This window comes from Lissotriton helveticus, chromosome 6 (genome assembly GCF_964261635.1).
Source record: "Lissotriton helveticus chromosome 6, aLisHel1.1, whole genome shotgun sequence".
NCBI lineage: Eukaryota > Metazoa > Chordata > Amphibia > Caudata > Salamandridae > Lissotriton > Lissotriton helveticus.
This window is the reverse complement of record NC_136067.1, coordinates 1826012255-1826029704: the sequence shown is the minus strand read 5'-3', so window position 1 is coordinate 1826029704 and position 17450 is coordinate 1826012255.

Below are 17450 nucleotides of genomic sequence, written 5' to 3'. Positions count from 1 at the left end.
CACACACACTACTTCCAGCAGCACCACATTTTAGTGTATTACCTCGTTGACACAACACCACCACACATTGCCTCCATTGCTGTAACGTGGTAGTACGCAACCTCAGAACACCACTTCTGCCTAGCCATCACAGACGGATTGTCAAAATAATAATAATAATACCGACATTTGTAAAGCGCACAGCTACCTTCGCAGGAAGTGTCCCGGCGCTGTCCGTATACCGCTTAGGAACCCTTCCTGGCTTCCCTGTGAAATGTCCACTCCTGGGCACCCCCCCAGGTACGGCTAGGCATCCCAGCGCTGTTGGGGCCATTGTGGAGATTAAGCAAGCTATTGCCCAGAGTTGCAGAGTGGGACCCATGATTAGAATCGGCACCAAGGCGAGAATTATCAGGTCCGAGGAAATTGAGCCCAAGACCTGCCGAGGCGGGAATTGAACCCTGGTCCCAGGCCAGACCTCTGCATCAGGGTCTGCCGCTCTAACCATTGAGCCACACTTCTCCACAAATCCCACAGGGATCACACACCCAATCCAGGATTATGATTGGTCAGACTTAACAGGATACACCCTCAGAGTCACATCCATCACCATGGACACACTCTGCATTGTCAAACATCTGCACAGCCAGTTTCACACCAGCATCCTGACCAGCCTCATTGTAACTATCATCTACAGCTCTCCCATCCTACACACAAAATTTGGCTAAGCCATCTATCAATCAATCGATTCATTAGTTAAAAGCACTACCTTCCCGTGACTGTCTCAATGCGCTGGGGGGGGGCTGCTACTGATCAATACACCCTGGGCTTGAGAAGTATTGTGAAGGGCAGCAGGTCCTGGGTCTGTCGTTGACTTGTAGGGAGGGTCTTTGAGGTCTTTGAGTCGAGGTAGGAGAATGATCTGTCACTCTCCGTGTTTTTCCGGATATGAGGGACAGTGGCGAGAGCATGGTTTGTAGAGCAGAGGCTGCGGGTGGGTGTGTAGAAGGTGAGTCTGTGGTTGTGGTATGCTGGTCCTGCGTGGTGTAGAGCTTAGTGTGCGTGGATGTGGTGTTTGAAGCTGATGCTGTTGTTGACAGGGAGCCAGTGCAGGCCTCTTGGGTGTCGTGCGATGTGGCCGGGTTGTGGCAAATGAGGATCAGACGTGCCGAGGTGTTCTAGATGCGTTGCAGCAGGCTCAGGAGTTTGGTTGTTGTAGCTGCGTAGATGGCGTTCCCTTACTCAAGTCAGCTGGTGGAGAGAGGCAGGGTGACTGTTTTTTGTGTATTTGAGGTGATCCATTATAAGATCCTGCGGGGCATTCAGAGGGTGTTGAAGCAGAAAGCAGAGATGGCGTTGTCCTGCTTGTTCATGGGGAGTGAGGAGTCCTGGATACCCCCCAGGTTGTGTGCGTGTTTGGTGAGTTATGGTGCTGTTCCTAGCGATGTTGGCCACCAGGAGTCGTCACAGGCTGAGCTGGTGGGGCCGAGGATGTGTACCTCCGATTTGTCAGGATTCTGCATCAGCCTGCTGTCCTTACTCCATTTTGCAACAGCCTTAAGTCCTCTGTGGAGGTATATTTTGCCAGTGTGTTGATCTTTGGTGATGGATATGATCAGCTGGGTGTAATTGGCGTAGAAGATGATATTGAGGCCCTGTTGTTGTGCCACACGGGTGAGTTGTACCACATGGGTATTTAAGACCGTTGGGCTGTGGGATGATCCCTGTGGGACGCTGCGGATGGTGTCAGTGGTCTTGGAACAGTACTGTGGGAGGCAGATGCTCTTGGTTCTGCCGGTGGCAAAGGATGTGGTCCAGACCAGGGCACTCTCTTTGATTCCTGCGTCATGGATGCGTACTGTTAGGGTGCCGTGGGAGACCGTGTGGAAGTCTGCTGATATGTCCAGACGGATTGTGGGCGTCTGTTTCTCCTTTGTCCATGAGGATAGTCTAACCCTGGGCGTAGTTCGCGTAGCCGCACTCCGCGACGCTACGCGAAGACGCACTTGCACTCCGCGAGCTACACGTAGCTCCGCGGACATGCGTAGTAGCTTGCTAGACCCGTTCGCGTGCCGTTTTTCGTCTTCGGGGCGCTGCCTGCATGCTCGAGATAGCTGACGTTATCGCGTTCGCACGGTCGCACGGGATTGTGCGAGAGTGTTTCCAAACATGGTGGCACACGCGACCAGGAAAACTAACGCAGAACGAAGGTAAGCCATTGCCGCGCACGCGATAATGTTATTCAGCGCGCGAGAACTACGCTACGCACCGGATCGCGGAGTAATCGACAGCTTCGCGTTCTCCGTAGAACGCGGAGTTGCGGAAACTCCGCAAGCTCCGCGAGCGGAGCGTAGTTCTTCGCCCAGGGTTAGAGGATACTGATGTTGTTGGTGGCGGCAATGAGGGCGGTGTCCAAGCTCTGGTTGATGTAGGATCCAGACTGTGTTGGTTCTATGATGTTGTTGTCTTTGAGGTAGCGGGTCAGCTGTCTGTTGATGGTCTTCTACGTGACTTGTTCTGGGAAGGGGAGCAGGGAGATTGGCAGGAAGTTCAAGAGGTATTTGTGGTCCACCTTAGGTTTATTCAGTAAGGCGGTGATCACGACATTCTCAAAGCTCCCAGTGAAGGTTGTTGTCTCGAAGGAGATGTAGGATATTTTTACGGAGAAGGGGTGAGATGGCTTATCTGGCTTGGTTGGAAATGTGGAAATGCCATGGGTCAGATGGGGATCCAGAGTGAATGTAGTCCTTGCTCATGATGGTGTCTTCATTGCTGACGTTGTAGCAGGCAATCAGGTGAATTTAGTGGGTGTTGGTCGCAGGGGGGGTGGTCTCGGTTGTGGATGTGGGGCTTGTGGAGTAGAAGCTGTTGTGGATGTCGATGATCTTACAGTGAGCGAAGTTGGCCAGTGAGTCACACAGGTCTTGTGATGGTGGAATGTCGTTGGCACTGTATTTGGCTTTAGAGAGTTGAATAGCGATGTTGATGTGCTATTTGCTGTTGTGTGCGTTGCTGTCTAGCCGGTCCTTGATGGGTGTCCTGTTGTCGGTCCTGATGAGTTGGTGGTGTCTGCGGGTGGCACTCTTGTGTGGTTTGTAGCTTTCTGGTGATTGTTTGCAGTGCTTGCTCCTCTACAGCTTCCGACAGGTGCACTTGGAGGTCCTGGGTTCTTTGGTGAACCATGCGGCAATGTTGTTGTTGTGTTAGGTGGTGGAGGATTTGAGTGGGGCGAAGGTGTCTGCACAGTCGTTGATCCACTGTTTGAGGCAGATGGTAGCGGTGTGGGGGTAGGTGGGGTAGGCTTGTGGGCCCAGGGCAAGGGTGGCTGTCAGTTAGTCCTCGGTGAGCTTGCACCAGCAGTGGCGTGGCATGGTCTGTGTGCCGGGGGGTGTGGTGGGTTTCCTGAAGGTGAAGTGGACGCTTCTGTGGTCTGTCCAGTGGTGTTAGTTGATGTTGTTGGATGAGACGTGGGGAGTTTCTGAGAAGATGGGGTCCTGTGTGTGTCTAGCGTTGTGGGTGTGGGTTGTCACGAGTTGTTGTAATCCAAGGTTGGCAAGGTTGTCCATCAGGGCGGTGGAGTTTGCGTCATTGTTGTTATGACGGTGGAAGTAAATTTCCCCAAGGAGGATGTAATCCGTGTAGGCGAGGGCGTGCGTGCTGATGAGATGAGCGATGGAGTTGATGAATAGTGGTAGGACTCCAGGTGGTCTGTAGATGAGTGTTCCTCTGAGGGTGGTGTTGGTGTGGATCTGTAAATGCATGTGCTAGGCGGTGAGGAGGGTGTCGTTGGTGTTGGTAGTGACTCTGGGAGTGTTAATGTGGATGATGGCAATTCCTCCTACCACTCTGTAGGTGTGGTGTTTGCGGGAGTTGTCATTGGCTTCTGGTATGGCTATGGTGATGTCTGTTGGCAAGGTGGTGTTCAGCCTGGTTGCCGTCCACAATACCAGCCAGCCCAACTACAGCAACAACCTCTACACAGGAACAAGAACCTGACTTCCGGAGTACTTGTGGAAATCCAGGGTGCATGCACACACCTCATCCTCAACATCCCCTGCTACTGCCACATGACCATCCGCCTGAGATACCTACAATGGTCCCACAGTCAAATGCAGGTTCACCTTCATACTCCTCAGCCACACTCAGTCGGCACTCCACAGACCCAGGCAAAATAAATTATATGGACGTCTACCATCTAACACCCCATTGCCCACAGTCCGTCTTAGCACCCTTGGCCAGGCCATCAATCTTCACATCCACAGTACAACAGCATGTGGCTGCTAGTTCTCATACCTCATTACACAGATCCTGGTGCTCCCTCCGTGGACACCTACATATTAGCCATGCTCTTGACACCTCACACACTCTTCTATGACTGTCTGTCATAGCAGTATTTCAAGCAAACACCATCTTCTACAGTTAGTAACCATCACGGGTGTGTATTGCCATCCATGTATGTAGTTTTGGCTATCTTGTGACCTATGTGTGTCCACAGCCGGACTAAGATCCCAGTGTGTGGATGGCTAGAGTTTGCAGGAGACTGTGGCATTTGAAGACATTTCAACTCACAAACGTATTAGAATCTGGGTACATACAAATACATCAATGCATTTTGTGCTAGTTAGATTCATTTTGGACTCTTGTGCGTGTAACGTGAGTAGGTGCTGTACAACAAGGGGGGAATCCAAAGTTCACAGCGGGAGATGTGATGCCTTACAGTATGAGTCAACAGAGTCCAGGCCACAGTGCTTGGCATCATTGGGCACACTGCGACCAGCAAGTCCATGTGGGAGAGTCTGAAAGTCATTAGGGTGATGCTGTTGCCCACGAAGGCAAGATGCCAGACCAGGTGACCAGGGAGTAGTGCATGGCCCTATGCCTCTCAACGTCTGGACCGTGGACGACCCACTTTCCTTGGGGGACCCTCACATGCAGGCCTTGACGATGCATGGGATTCTCCGTATGACAATTCCTCCTCCTCCCTTCCTGTGCCTGTTGTTGGTCTTTGCCTAGATGTTTCTGGCCTTGTGACACAGGGAGGGTGCTGCATGTTGACAGCGATCAGACGGAGTGATTGGTTAATTTCCCGATGCACCGTCATGAGCTCATCCAGTCTTGCCTCCATCCGTCCCTGGTGTCGTTCTTGACCGGCATGTAGCTGGGCCTGCTGATTGGTCATTTTGTTGAGGGCCTCCACTGCCAGGCTGAACTCCCTGGTGTCCCGCCGGTATACATCCATGATGTCTCTGAGTTCTGCCATACCGGGCCCTGCAGCTGGCTGGTCAGGTTCTCGCCTCCACCTTGCACCACTCCCACCACTCCTGCCCACACAAGCCGGGCCTGCGTTTGTGGGCACATCATGTCGACGGGACCCATGAGTGCTGGCAGTGGAGGTGTCTTCTGCCACCTCATTGGTGCCCGGCAAACCATGTCCCTCATTGTCAGACTGGCTCTGTTGTGGATTATGGGCAGGGCTCCGAGCTGTCTGCTGGGATGTGGCGGGAATGGGTGTGGTGGTTGGCACAGATGTATCTGTTCCAGCTGGGCCTGGTTGGTTGGGGTCATCCACAGTGTGTTGAGAGGCCTCGCTGACGGTGGGGTCAGTGCTGTGCTGAGCCTGGGACAGGGATCCATCTCCCCCTGGTTGGGGGTAGTTTCCACACGTTCCCCTGTGGGTGTGAGAGACAAACACTGTTAATGCACTATCATGTAACATCCAAATGTAATATCCATTATTGTTAGCAATGTTCCCCCTGCTTTGGATTGTTGAAATTGTTCACTTGTGTATGGGTATGTTGTGGGCTGAGATTGACATGTGCTATGGGGGGCTTGACATGTTGGGTACTGTTGACGATGACTGTCACAGCCATTGCTGTGGCTTGTGTCGCCAGCACCACACAGATCCAGCTGTGCTCTGTGTGACCCAATCTGCACAATGCAGTGTCATTAATTATGCCAGGTACAAGCCTGCACACGGTTTTAATCCAGCATGTGTATGATGGCGACTGAGTGGAATTTTGCAGATTCCATTCAGCAACTTTTGAGAGGTGTTGCTGTGCTGTGACGGCCACCCATGCCAACCCCCCAGGACCAGTACACCCACTTCAGGCACAGGGCTTTAGGACGTGGCACTTCTCAAAGATGCATTATCTTGTCAATACCCAGGTCCATGGTGCTACTTGAGTACATCCACAGCATCACAAAGCTGTGGCAACAGCATTGTGGAGAGTCACTATGGACTTGTGATTCAGCACTGTGCTTTATTTGTTTAGATACGTCATCAGATCAGTATTTTTGAGGTTGTGTTACATGACGATTGTGACAGTGGTGCACTCCATTGTCTGTCCCCAGGGGCTCAGTTTCTGTAAGGGGTGTGTCTGAAAGGCCATGCTAGTAGTTTGAGTGTGATTGGCAAGTGTGCGTCCCTCGTGGTGTGTCTGTCCCCCCATGAAGCATGCTGCCATGATAGTGGTTGTGAGTTCCAGTGCAGGATATCTGACCTTGTCCTGGTGTTAGTGTTTGCACTGGTCACAGGAGGTCCTTGTGCTGCCTACACCAGGGCCCAGTGTCAGCTATCTTGTCAGTACTTTCACACTCCCTGTGCATTGAGCATGGTGCATGGGTGTGTACCTGGGCCATATGGGTTGAGTGCAGCCTCCTAACCTACACCTTGCACCCTCTCACCCTCCCCCTTGCAGCCTTCTGCCACTCCCCTTGCACACACCCCCATACTGTTAGGCAATGCTGGGAGTCATGGCCACCCCCCATACTGTTAGGCAATGCTGGGAGTCATGGGCACATACCCCCACCCCCCCATACTGTTAGGCACTGCTGGGAGTCATGCCCACATACCCCCACCACCCCCATACTGTTAGGCAATGCTGGGAGTCATGGGCACACACCCCCACATCCCCCCATACTGTTAGGCACTCCTGGCAGTCATGGCCACACACACCAATACTGTTAGGCAATGCTGAGAGTCATGGGCACACTCCCCCAACCCCCCCTACTGTTAGGCAATGCTGGGAGTCATGGGCACACCCCCACACCCCCCATACTGTTAGGCACTGCTGGGTTTCATGGCCACACCCCCATACTGTTAGGCACTGCTGGGAGTCATCGCCACACCCCCCACATCCCCCCATACTGTTAGGCACTGCTGGGAGTCATGGGCACACACCCCCACACACACCCATACTGTTAGGCAATGCTGGGAGTCATGGGCATACACCCCCTCACACACCCCTCATACTGTTAGTCACTGCTGGGATTCATGGGCACACACCCCCATACCCCCCCATACTGTTAAAGCGATACAAAAGGGGATGATGGACGGAGCGTTTGAGCAAATCAAACACTCACCCCCAGTCCACTGATCTGGGTTTAATCCATCACCATTCTTTAGCCCGCTCAGCCACCCCATTTCAGACATGGCTATATGCAAATCAGTCTGACCCTGTGCCTCATGGGAACAGTCCAGCCCGAACTGCCAAGCCATGTCTTCCATGGACCGGGAACAAGCATCCTGGGACCGGTTTCGGATTCATAATCCTCATCAGCCAGGCTATCTTGAATCCAGTGGCCAAGTGAGCAAGGGACTCACGTCTGAGCATACCCTGCCACACTTAGGGCGAACAAAGCGATACAAAAGGGGATGATGGACGGAGCGTTTGAGCAAATCAAACACTCACCCCCAGTCAACTGATCTGGGTTTAATCCATCACCATTCTTTAGCCCACTCAGCCACCCCATTTCAGACATGGCTGTATGCAAATCAGTCTGACCCTGTGCCTCATGGGAACAGTCCAGCCCGAACTGCCAAGCCATGTCTTCCATGGACCGGAAACAAGCATCCTGGGACCGGTTTCGGATTCATAATCAAACAAATCAAACACTCACCGTCCATCATCCCCTTTTGTATCGCTTTGTTCGCCCTAAGTGTGGCAGGGTATGCTCAGACGTGAGTCCCTTGCTCACTTGGCCACTGGATTCAAGATAGCCTGGCTGATGAGGATTATGAATCCGAAACCGGTCCCAGGATGCTTGTTTCCGGTCCAGGGAAGACATGGCTTGGCAGTTCGGGCTGGACTGTTCCCATAAGGCACAGGGTCAGACTGATTTGCATATAGCCATGTCTGAACTGGGGTGGCTGAGTGAACTAAAGAATGGTGATGGATTAAACCCAGATCAGTTGACTGGGGGTGAGTGTTTGATTTGTTCAAACGCTCCGTCCATCATCCCCTTTTGTATCGCCCCCATACTGTTAGGCACTGCCGGGAGTCATGGCCACACCCCCCCATACTGTTAGGCACTGCTGGTAGTCTCCCCATGTTACATGAGTTGTTTGTATACTCACCAGGCTCAACGGCTCCTTTGATTCCGTGAACTCCCACCGGTGGTAGCAGGGCCATGACTTTCTCCTCCCAGGGATGGTATTGTGCAGGTCGGCGGGGAGGGCCACCTCCAGTGTGATGAGTGTTGGCGTAGTCCTCATCCATCTTGCGCTTGACCATCCTCCGCAGATCGTACCACCTGTTCTGGCAAACCGCCCTGGTGCGCCTGATAGGTGCAACAGCATTGACCTTCTCAACGATCCTCTCCCACAGGCGTGTCTTTTCAGCTATGCTGGTCTGTCTGACCAATGCACCCAACAGCTGTGGAAAAACTCTGATGACTTCATCTGTAAGGATCTCCATCTCCGGGTTAGTGAACTTTGGATTCTTTGGTGTGGTCATGGTGTGGGGTGTATGTGATTGGTGGGGTGATGGTGTGTATGGATGAGGGTGTGTGGGTCTGATTGTGAAGGGGGTGGTGTGTGTGAATGAGATAGGGTGTATGTGTCAAGGTGTATGGCTGCAGTTGTTGGTGTGCTGTCAGTGTCTTTGCGCAAATAGGTATGTTGCAAAGGATGATGGGTTGTATGTGTGGGCCCTTTTATTGGTCCATTTGTGGGTGTGGCTTATTTTGAATTTTTTGTGGGTGTGTCATAAGGGGTGGTTGTGACTTGGGCCCTCTGTTTGCCTGTTTGGATGTAGCCAGGACATTGTTTTCCTATGGTGTGTACACTGTAGACTTGTTTTGTGGGGTGTGCGAGTCGTATTTGTTGGTGCGGCTGGCAGTTACGGTCGTTTTTCAGGCCCGTGGTACGTGAACGCTTGACTGTGGGTTGTGCGAGTTGTATTTGTTCATGCGGCTGGCAGTTACGGTCGTTTTTCGGGCCTGGGGTACTTGTACGGGCTTGATTGTGGCGTGTGCGAGACGTATTTGTTGGTGCGGCTGGCAGTAACGGTCGTTTTTCGGGCCCAGGGTACGTGTACGCTTGATTGTGGGGTGTGCGAGTCATATTTGTTGGTGCGGCTGGCAGTTACGGTCGTTTTTCGGGCCCGGGGTACGTAAACAGGCTTGATTGTGGGTGTACGAGACTTATTTGTTGGTGCGGCTGGCAGTTACGGTCGTTTTTCGGGCCTGGGGTACGTATACGCTTGATTGTGGGGTGTGCGAGTCGTATTTGTTGGTGGGGCTGGCAGTTACGGTAATTTTTCGGGCCCGGGGTACGTGTACGGGCTTGATTGTGGGGTGTGCGAGACGTATTTGTTGGTGCGGCTGGCAGTTATGTTCGTTTTCCGGGCCCGGAGTACGTGTACGCTTGATTGTGGGTGTGCGAGTTGTATTTGTTGGTGCGGCTGGCAGTTACGGTCGTTTTTCGGGCCCAGGGTACATGTACGCTTGATTGTGGGGTGTGTGAGTCGTATTTGTTGGTGCGGCTCGCTCATAAGCGATGTTTTCCGTACGAATTGTGCTTCATGCGGGACTACGTTAGCCTGTACAAATCGCGTACTTGGTCCCTGGTCTGGATCATACTTGTTAGTTCGTACGGCATGTTTACAAATCGTACGGTTGGAGTTCCGACGACATTTCGTACGGAGACGGCTACGAATACGAATCGTACGACGGTTTTTTATCCCGAATCGGAATCGACCCCATAGAGTGAGTTTTAATAAACCCACTCTGTCTGTTGGGTTCCTCCAGTGTCACTCAAATTATGTTTCCGCTCACCACAGTACATAGTTTAGGACAATGAGTCTGCCCACTCCTGCCATTGAATGCTTTCACTTTACTGACTGCATTTGGCCTGTGCACATGTATGCATCCACGTAACAAATAATCCCCCATCAGGTTGGACATTTTAAGGCACTTGTATTTGCCAGGCACTGTTAGTACCCATGTATGGTAGTGTATCACTGCTTACTTCGATAACAATCGAGAAATATATTCACAGCGGATATATTGAGCCATCATCATCATCCAGCATTGGTATATCTAAGTATCATTAACACATATCTTTAATTAAAATAGTAATAGTATATATGCAAATTTATATGAAGCCACACACTCTAAACTTTGTGAAAGATATTTGTAGCAGTTGAATCTAATTCAAGAGGAACACCTGGTAACAATTAGAAGGAGTGCAGCTTTTTGAAGGTTTCAAGCAGTTAAATATGACTCGAGAAAAGCACTAAAAACTACTTATAGAATTGAAATTTTGTGAAAGAATAAGGTTGAAGGCACTTGAATTTACCAGTGACGGCTAGTACATATATATATATACTATGTGGTCATCCCAAGTGCTCCATAAAAATGTATTGAAATTTGAAATATTGATTCATCAGCATAAACCAGCTCTGGCATATTTATTTTTCAAATATAAAACAAGCCCAATTCATTAGAGTAACAAAAGTGATTATGAAAATGTTGTGTAGAAGTCATACCCCCCAACTTTGTGAAAGACATTTGAAGTATTTTCATCTAACTCGAGAAGGACATCTTTTTTATTTTTTTATTTATTTGTGTGATTTTATATACATACATCAAATACAAAAGTTGTTATATGGGTTCCCCGCCCCTGAGGGTACAAAGTATGAGGTTAATAGTGTACATTTTCGGCAGGATAGAGGAGGATAAAGGATAGAGGAGAGGAGGAAAAGACAAAGAAGGAATAAGTGTAGGAGAAGGACAGGACAGGAGTAAATCAAACAATATAGTTTGGGTTGCCCGGGCCTGTTCTGTCTCACCAACCGCGCTCTTTGGTCCAGATCCCAGTTTGCGTTGTCGGGTTCATTATGGTGGTTCATACGGGATCAGGTTTTTGTTCAGGGTTTCCCACAGGCCCCTGGAGGTTTTTTTCCAGGGCGAGTATTGTAGCTCCTCTAAGGTGGGTGACCCAGTTGAGCCATCCTTGGTATGTAGCTTTGGTGGAGCCCTTCCAGTCCATAAGGACTAGTTTGATTGCCGCGGTTAGGAGTAGGTCCATTAGCTCTCTGTCCTACTCTGAGGGGAGATCAGTTCGGATGAATGCTGTGGTGAGGGAAGCAAAGTCTCTTACAATTTTGCATTTGAACGTGTTATCTATGAAGTCAAACACCCTATCTCAGAACCCTTTGAGTGTCGGGCACAGAAAGATGAGGTGTTCTAAGTCCCCTTTGTCCATGTTGCAGCTCCAGCAGGTTGGGGTGTCCCTGAGACCCCGTGTATGTAAGCGGTGTGGGGTCCAAAAAGTTTTGTGGAGCGGCCAGAGTTCAGTTTGAGCTAGCACCGGGGTGATCTTGTTACGAGTGGCGGATGACCATAAGGTGTCTTTCGCTTAACGGGGGTTGTGTACGATTATCCCAGTAGTCCTTCGTTTTGTTGTTGAGTGTGGACTTTTGTGGCCGCAGGATCTTGTGTAGATGTGAAGCTTGGTGCCCTATTTTGTTTATGTTTGTTACGCATTGGAAGATTGTCGGATGGGTATCTGCTATCTCGAACTTTGCTAGGGCTGTTTTTATCTTTAGGAATCTGTAAAGGTCTATTTCCTCTAGGTTGTGGGAAGCTTTCAGTTCTTCGAACGTCAGCGGTGAAGCGTCCTTTTCTAGTTGGAGAGGGTGTGAGATGCCCTTTTCTATCCATGTGTCAAATGTGAGGCTTTTCCCTTTGTATTTTATGTTACTATTTGCCGACAGTGCTTCTGGTTTGGACCCCTTAATGCTGACCTCCATTTTTTGTCTAGTTTTAGGAGTGCTATCTTGGTGTTTTTCAGTATTGTGTTATTCGCGTGTGGGTGTGCGTTGGCTGTGAGTAAGGCTAGCAGGTTTAGGTTGTTCAGAGTAGCCTTTTCTAGCTGCAGCCACATTGGTGTGTACCCCGGTGTCTGCCCGATCCAGTGTGTACCTTGTTTAGCTAGGAAAGCAAGCTGGAAGAGCTTAAAGTCCGTTAAGTTAAGCCCCCTTGTGTCTTTGGTAGTCTTTGTTTTTTAATGCTAATCCTCGAATTCTCGTTGCGCCATAGGAATTTGGTGCACATTTTATCTATTTTTCGGTGGAACTCATCTGTTAGGAAGATTGGGAACATGCCTGTTAGGTATTTTACCAGGGGTGTGATCATCATTTTTAGTGTTTCAATTCTTCCCCACCATGTCATGAATTTGGGTGACCAGGCTTCCAGTTGCTTCTTAACTTTCTCTAGTAGTAGTTTCTCGTTATGGCGTAAGGTGGTTATCAGATCAGTGCCAAAGTGGATACCAAGATACTTGATGTGCCCTGTCTGCCAAGTCAGCCCGATTCACCTAGTATTTCTCTGGAGCAGTGGACATTTAAGGGCTTACATTCTGAATTTTCATTGTTTCGTTTGTATCCTGATAGTCCTGCGTATTCTCTTATTGTGGAAATTAGCGCCCCTATTGAGGTCTTTGGTTGTTGTGTCATTATCAATATGTCATCCGCGTATGCCGCAACTTTCACTGTTGTTCCATTAATGTTGACCCCTTGTATGTTATCGTTGCATTTTATTTCCTGAATTAGGGGTTTGAGGGCCAAGAGGAAGAGTGCGGGCGAGAGTGGGCACCCTTGTCTGGTTCCTTGTTGGAGCTTGAACGGGTCAAAGAGTGATCAGTTTATCGTGATACGCGCTGAGGGGGACTGGTACAGGACCATTGTCATCCTAATGTAATCTTCTCCTAGGTTGAATGTGTGTATGCATTGTTCTAGGAAAGCCCATGCTGCCTTATTAAAGGCCTTCTCTGCGTCTAGTGCTATGGCAACCGCTGGTGACGATTTCACTGAGGTTTGTTCTAGTACGAGGCATGAGGCGCGTGTTGTCACTGGCCATTCGCCCTAGCATGAAGCCCACTTGAGTATTGCTTATTAGCTTTGTTAGAACCTTGTTTAGTCTGGCCGCTAGAATCTTGGCGTATATTTTGCAATCTACGTTAATGAGCGATATCGGCCTATAGTTTTTTGGAAGCTGGAGGTCTTTACCTTCTTTGGGGATAACTATTATTGTTGCTTCTGCCATGGATATTGGTATCTTCCTAATAGAAGCCGTTTGGTTAAAGACCATTTTCATGGTTGAGGCCAGTTGGAGTAGGAAAGCTTTGTAGAAGTCGGCCTTGTATCCGTCTGGGCCGGGGGCCTTGTTCTTTTTTTAGGGATTTGACCTCCATTTCTATTTCTGTGGACTATTGATCTATAGCCCTAGTGCTGTACTGTCTGTATGGTCTAGTTTGAATAGGCCCAGTATTTCTAGATATTTCTTGCACACTTCCTTGTCCAGTGTCTTATCTGTTTTGCATAGTTCTGAGTAGAATTCTTTGAAAGTCCTAAGGATCGCCTTGTGGCTTGTGTGTGTTTTGTTGTTCCGGTCTGTGATATCGCAAACTGATTGTGCTTGTGTTTTAGATATGAAGCTAGGAGTTTTCCTGCTTTATTAGATTCGCATAGGTTTGAAGCTTTGCATTTGTTGAACCATTCTCTCGCTAATGATTTTGTTGTATTCACATTTGTGATTTGTTAGTTTGTGTAGTATTGTGCTGTCATGTTTGTCGTTTATGTGCTCGTGTTCCAACTTTTTTATCTTCTCCTCTAGTTGGGCTATTCTTAGGTTCATTCTCTTATTAATTCTTGCTGTAATTTCCTTTAGCTTCCCCCTGATCGTTGCTTTTAGTGCCTCCCATAGTGTGTTGGTGCTGACCTCCTGGTTATCATTATTAGTTATATATTCCGCTATGGCCTCCTCCACTTCTTTTTTGTGGATCGGGTCTGTGATGGAGTTATTTCTGAACCGCCACCTCCTGGGAATAGCTACATTGTGGCAGCCGCTCAGTTTAGACTGATTGCTGAGTGGTCTGAGACCAGCCTTGGTTCAATCGTGGCTTCTTCAATCATGTGTGTGTGGCTCCCTGACATGAGAATGTAGTCTATTCTTGTGTGTGACTTGTGATTGTTTGGGTAGAATGTGTAGTGTCTCGTGTCTGGGTGTAGCAGTCTCCATGCATCTTTAAGATTGAATTTGGAGCACATATTCCGCAGCGCTGCGTGGGAGTTGTTGAGGTGTTATTGGCAGGAAGATTGCCTGTCTATGAGTGGGTCCAGTGGGATATTGAGGTCTCCCGCTACTATCAGGAGATCGTCCTGTGGTAGTTTGGTTAGTGTTTCGGCTACTTCCTCCCAGTAGGAGGGGTTGTCTGAGTTGGGGCCATATAGATTCGCTATGTTGAACTGTTCCTCCCCCCTTGAGATGTTTGTGACCAGCACTCGTGTGTGTGGGAGTCTATTTTTAGACCTAATTTAGACCTTTTAGAGACAAGGGTCATAACCCCCTTCTCTTTTTGTTCACGGGTGAACTCGCACACTGCGCTATCCAGTTGGCTCTGACTAGCTTGTGGTCTTCCTCATTGAGCTTTGTTTCTTGTAGTAGTACAATGTTGCTTTTGGACTGTGCTAGGTATTCTACTATCTTCCTGCGTTTAATGGGGTGGTTTAGGCCCTTGACGTTTAGTGAGGTTATCTTGACGTCCTCAGCCAGTGAGATAGTGTTATTATTAGTCATTACTTAAGACCGGGGGCCGTAGTTGTCTGTGCCCCACACTCATGGATCTGCGGCAGTGTGAACCGTCGCGCTTCATGTTATAAAGAATTTGGAATAAGTATAGAATGGAAAATGAAGAGATTAGGTTCCTGAGAGATCCTACCTGTCCCCCGTGCTTCCTCCCCCCCGCACCCCATCCCCGCCCCCCAGCATTAGAATACGGAAAGTGCGACGGCAGGATCGCCATTCCGCCCCCGGAGTTTAGTAGGTTCTAAAACATAAAACAGTCTGTATTTCCCCAATCCTATTAAGGCCTTTAGAGGCCTTAGTGGAATACATATTGAGTCCAGCATCTTGTCTATAAGATCTCCCTTTAATTAAGTATAAGGGTGCGTTTATAAGTGGGAGGTATGTTTACATGGAAAAGGATACTCTGTGTTCCCTGAGTTTTCTGTGATTTCCTGACTTGTGTCTTTTGGTCGGTTTGTTCATCCGGGCTCTCCGTGGGGCTGTGCGGAAGCCTTGCTGGCTTTTTTGGGGACCAGCCCCTCTTTCTTGAGAGGTAGCTTCTGTTGCATAGAATTGTCATTTTTTTTGTTGTCAGATGAGGATGAGATCGGGTTGAGTTTTTCATTCTGCTGCTCCCTTGTCGTTCGGTTCTGATGAGGGCCCTCTTTTTGCCGTGTCGTGTAGCGAGGTGTCCATAGCTTGTGTCGGTGGCCCCTGTAGGTAGCGGTGCAGGACCTGAGGGACCATGAATAAGTGGGTTTTCCCCTTTTCCATTATTCTAAATTTGGTTGGCGCCACAAAAGAGAATTGGATGTCTCTGTTCTTGAGCGTCTGGCATTGGGCAAGGAACCCTTTCCTGGTATCCACTGTTGGTTTTGAGTAGTCTTGTGTTAGAATAATTTTGTGACCTTTCCAGTTAATCTGGTGATTCCTGCGGGCGAAGTTGAAGATGTCATCGGTGTGTTGCGATCTCAGGGGCTTGGATATGATAGGTCTAGCGAATTGCGCTGTTGTAATTTTGGACGCAGATACCCTGTAGGTCTAGTCCAGCTCAAATTGGCGGGTGAACTTTAGGTTTGTCAACGTAGGTATTAGGTCTTCAAGGAAAGTGGCGCAAGATCCAGCTACATTCTCTGCTCCTTCTGGAATCCCTAGTATACGTATATTCCCCCTCCGGTTCCTGTCGTCCATCTCCGCTGTTGTTTTTTGTAGTGAGCCAGTTGCTGCTGTGAGTGCCTTCACTTCCTTCCTTGTGCTTTGGTTCACGTCCTCCGAGTCGCTGATCCTTTGCTCCGCCGCTGCCAGTCTGATATTGACTGTATTCAGGTCTGCTCTGACTGCGGCGATCTCCAGTTGGATTGATTCGGTGGTGAGTTTTGTTGATTTTGCTAGGTCATGCACCTCCGCAAGTTTCTTCAGGATCGATTCCAGGGTGTTATTTATGTCCGGTTTCTGTTTGATCGGGGAGTCTGATATCTGTGGCTCCCCTTTGCTCTTCTTCAGCTGCTGTTGTTGGAGTCTTATCTCTCTGTCTGCCAATTCCTTTATAGGTCTTTCCTTGGATGTTCCTTCTTTGGCGGGTATTTTGTGCTCTCCCCGGTTTCTCAGCGGCCCAGATGCTTCTGGCTGGGACCTTCTTCTCCCGCTACCCCTTGTCTCCATCTTTGTTCGGTCCCCCCTGGGGAGGGTGTTGAGCTCGCGTCGGTACGGCTTGCACGGTTTTGTCCCCCCTTGCCCACCCCAAAATTTATTTAGCTTGTTCGCTTGACGGTGCGCCCCTGGAGTGTCTGTTGCTACCTTTCCCTTTGTACTGCGATTTAGACTGTTTCTGTTCTTTCTGGTTGGACCTGTCCTCTTGTGTGCCCTCTTTTCCCTCTTCTCCGCGTCTGCCACTTCTGCTGTTTGTCTTTAACGCTCTTGGAGCGGTTGGCTGGGGCTCTTGTGGTAGTGCTGTTTTCTTTTCCTAGGCGTGCACCGCCAGCGCTCTGCCTGTACCACCTGTGTCCACCCAAGTGCTGTGGGAGAGATTGCCCATCCGCTTTTTAGGGCCCCCCCGTCGTCTCTCGATGTCCGCTAGGGTCTGGTCTGGGGTATTTGCCTCATATTTCATTTCTGATTCTCGTTAGTTTGAAGCGCTTACTCTCTTGCTTGGTAGTGCTCGCTCTCTCGATTCCCGGTGCCTTTTCCTCTACCTCTTGGGGGGCTCTGCCTGTACCACCTGTGTGCCCACCCAAGTGCTGTGGGAGAGATTGCCTGTCCGCCTTTTAGGGCCCCCTCGTTGTCTCTCGATGTCCGCTATGGTCTGGTCTGGGCTATTTGCCTCAGATTTCATTTCTGATTCTCGTTAGTTGGAAGCGCTTACTCTCTTGCTTGGTAGTGCTTGATCTCTCAATTCCCGGTGCCTTTTCCTCTTCCTCTTGGGGGGGCTACTACCCGCTGGGTGTGATTGTGGTGGTGGGGAGGGGCTATTTACGAGTCGGTAGCTGGTATTTGTCGGGGAGAGGTGCGTGATCTTGTGGCCTCAAACTGGGCCCATTGTAGTTCGTTTTTGTAGGTCCAGGAGCTCCTGCAGAACGATTGTGAGCCTCTCTTAGTGTGCGTCTCGCCTTAGTCCCCCTCCC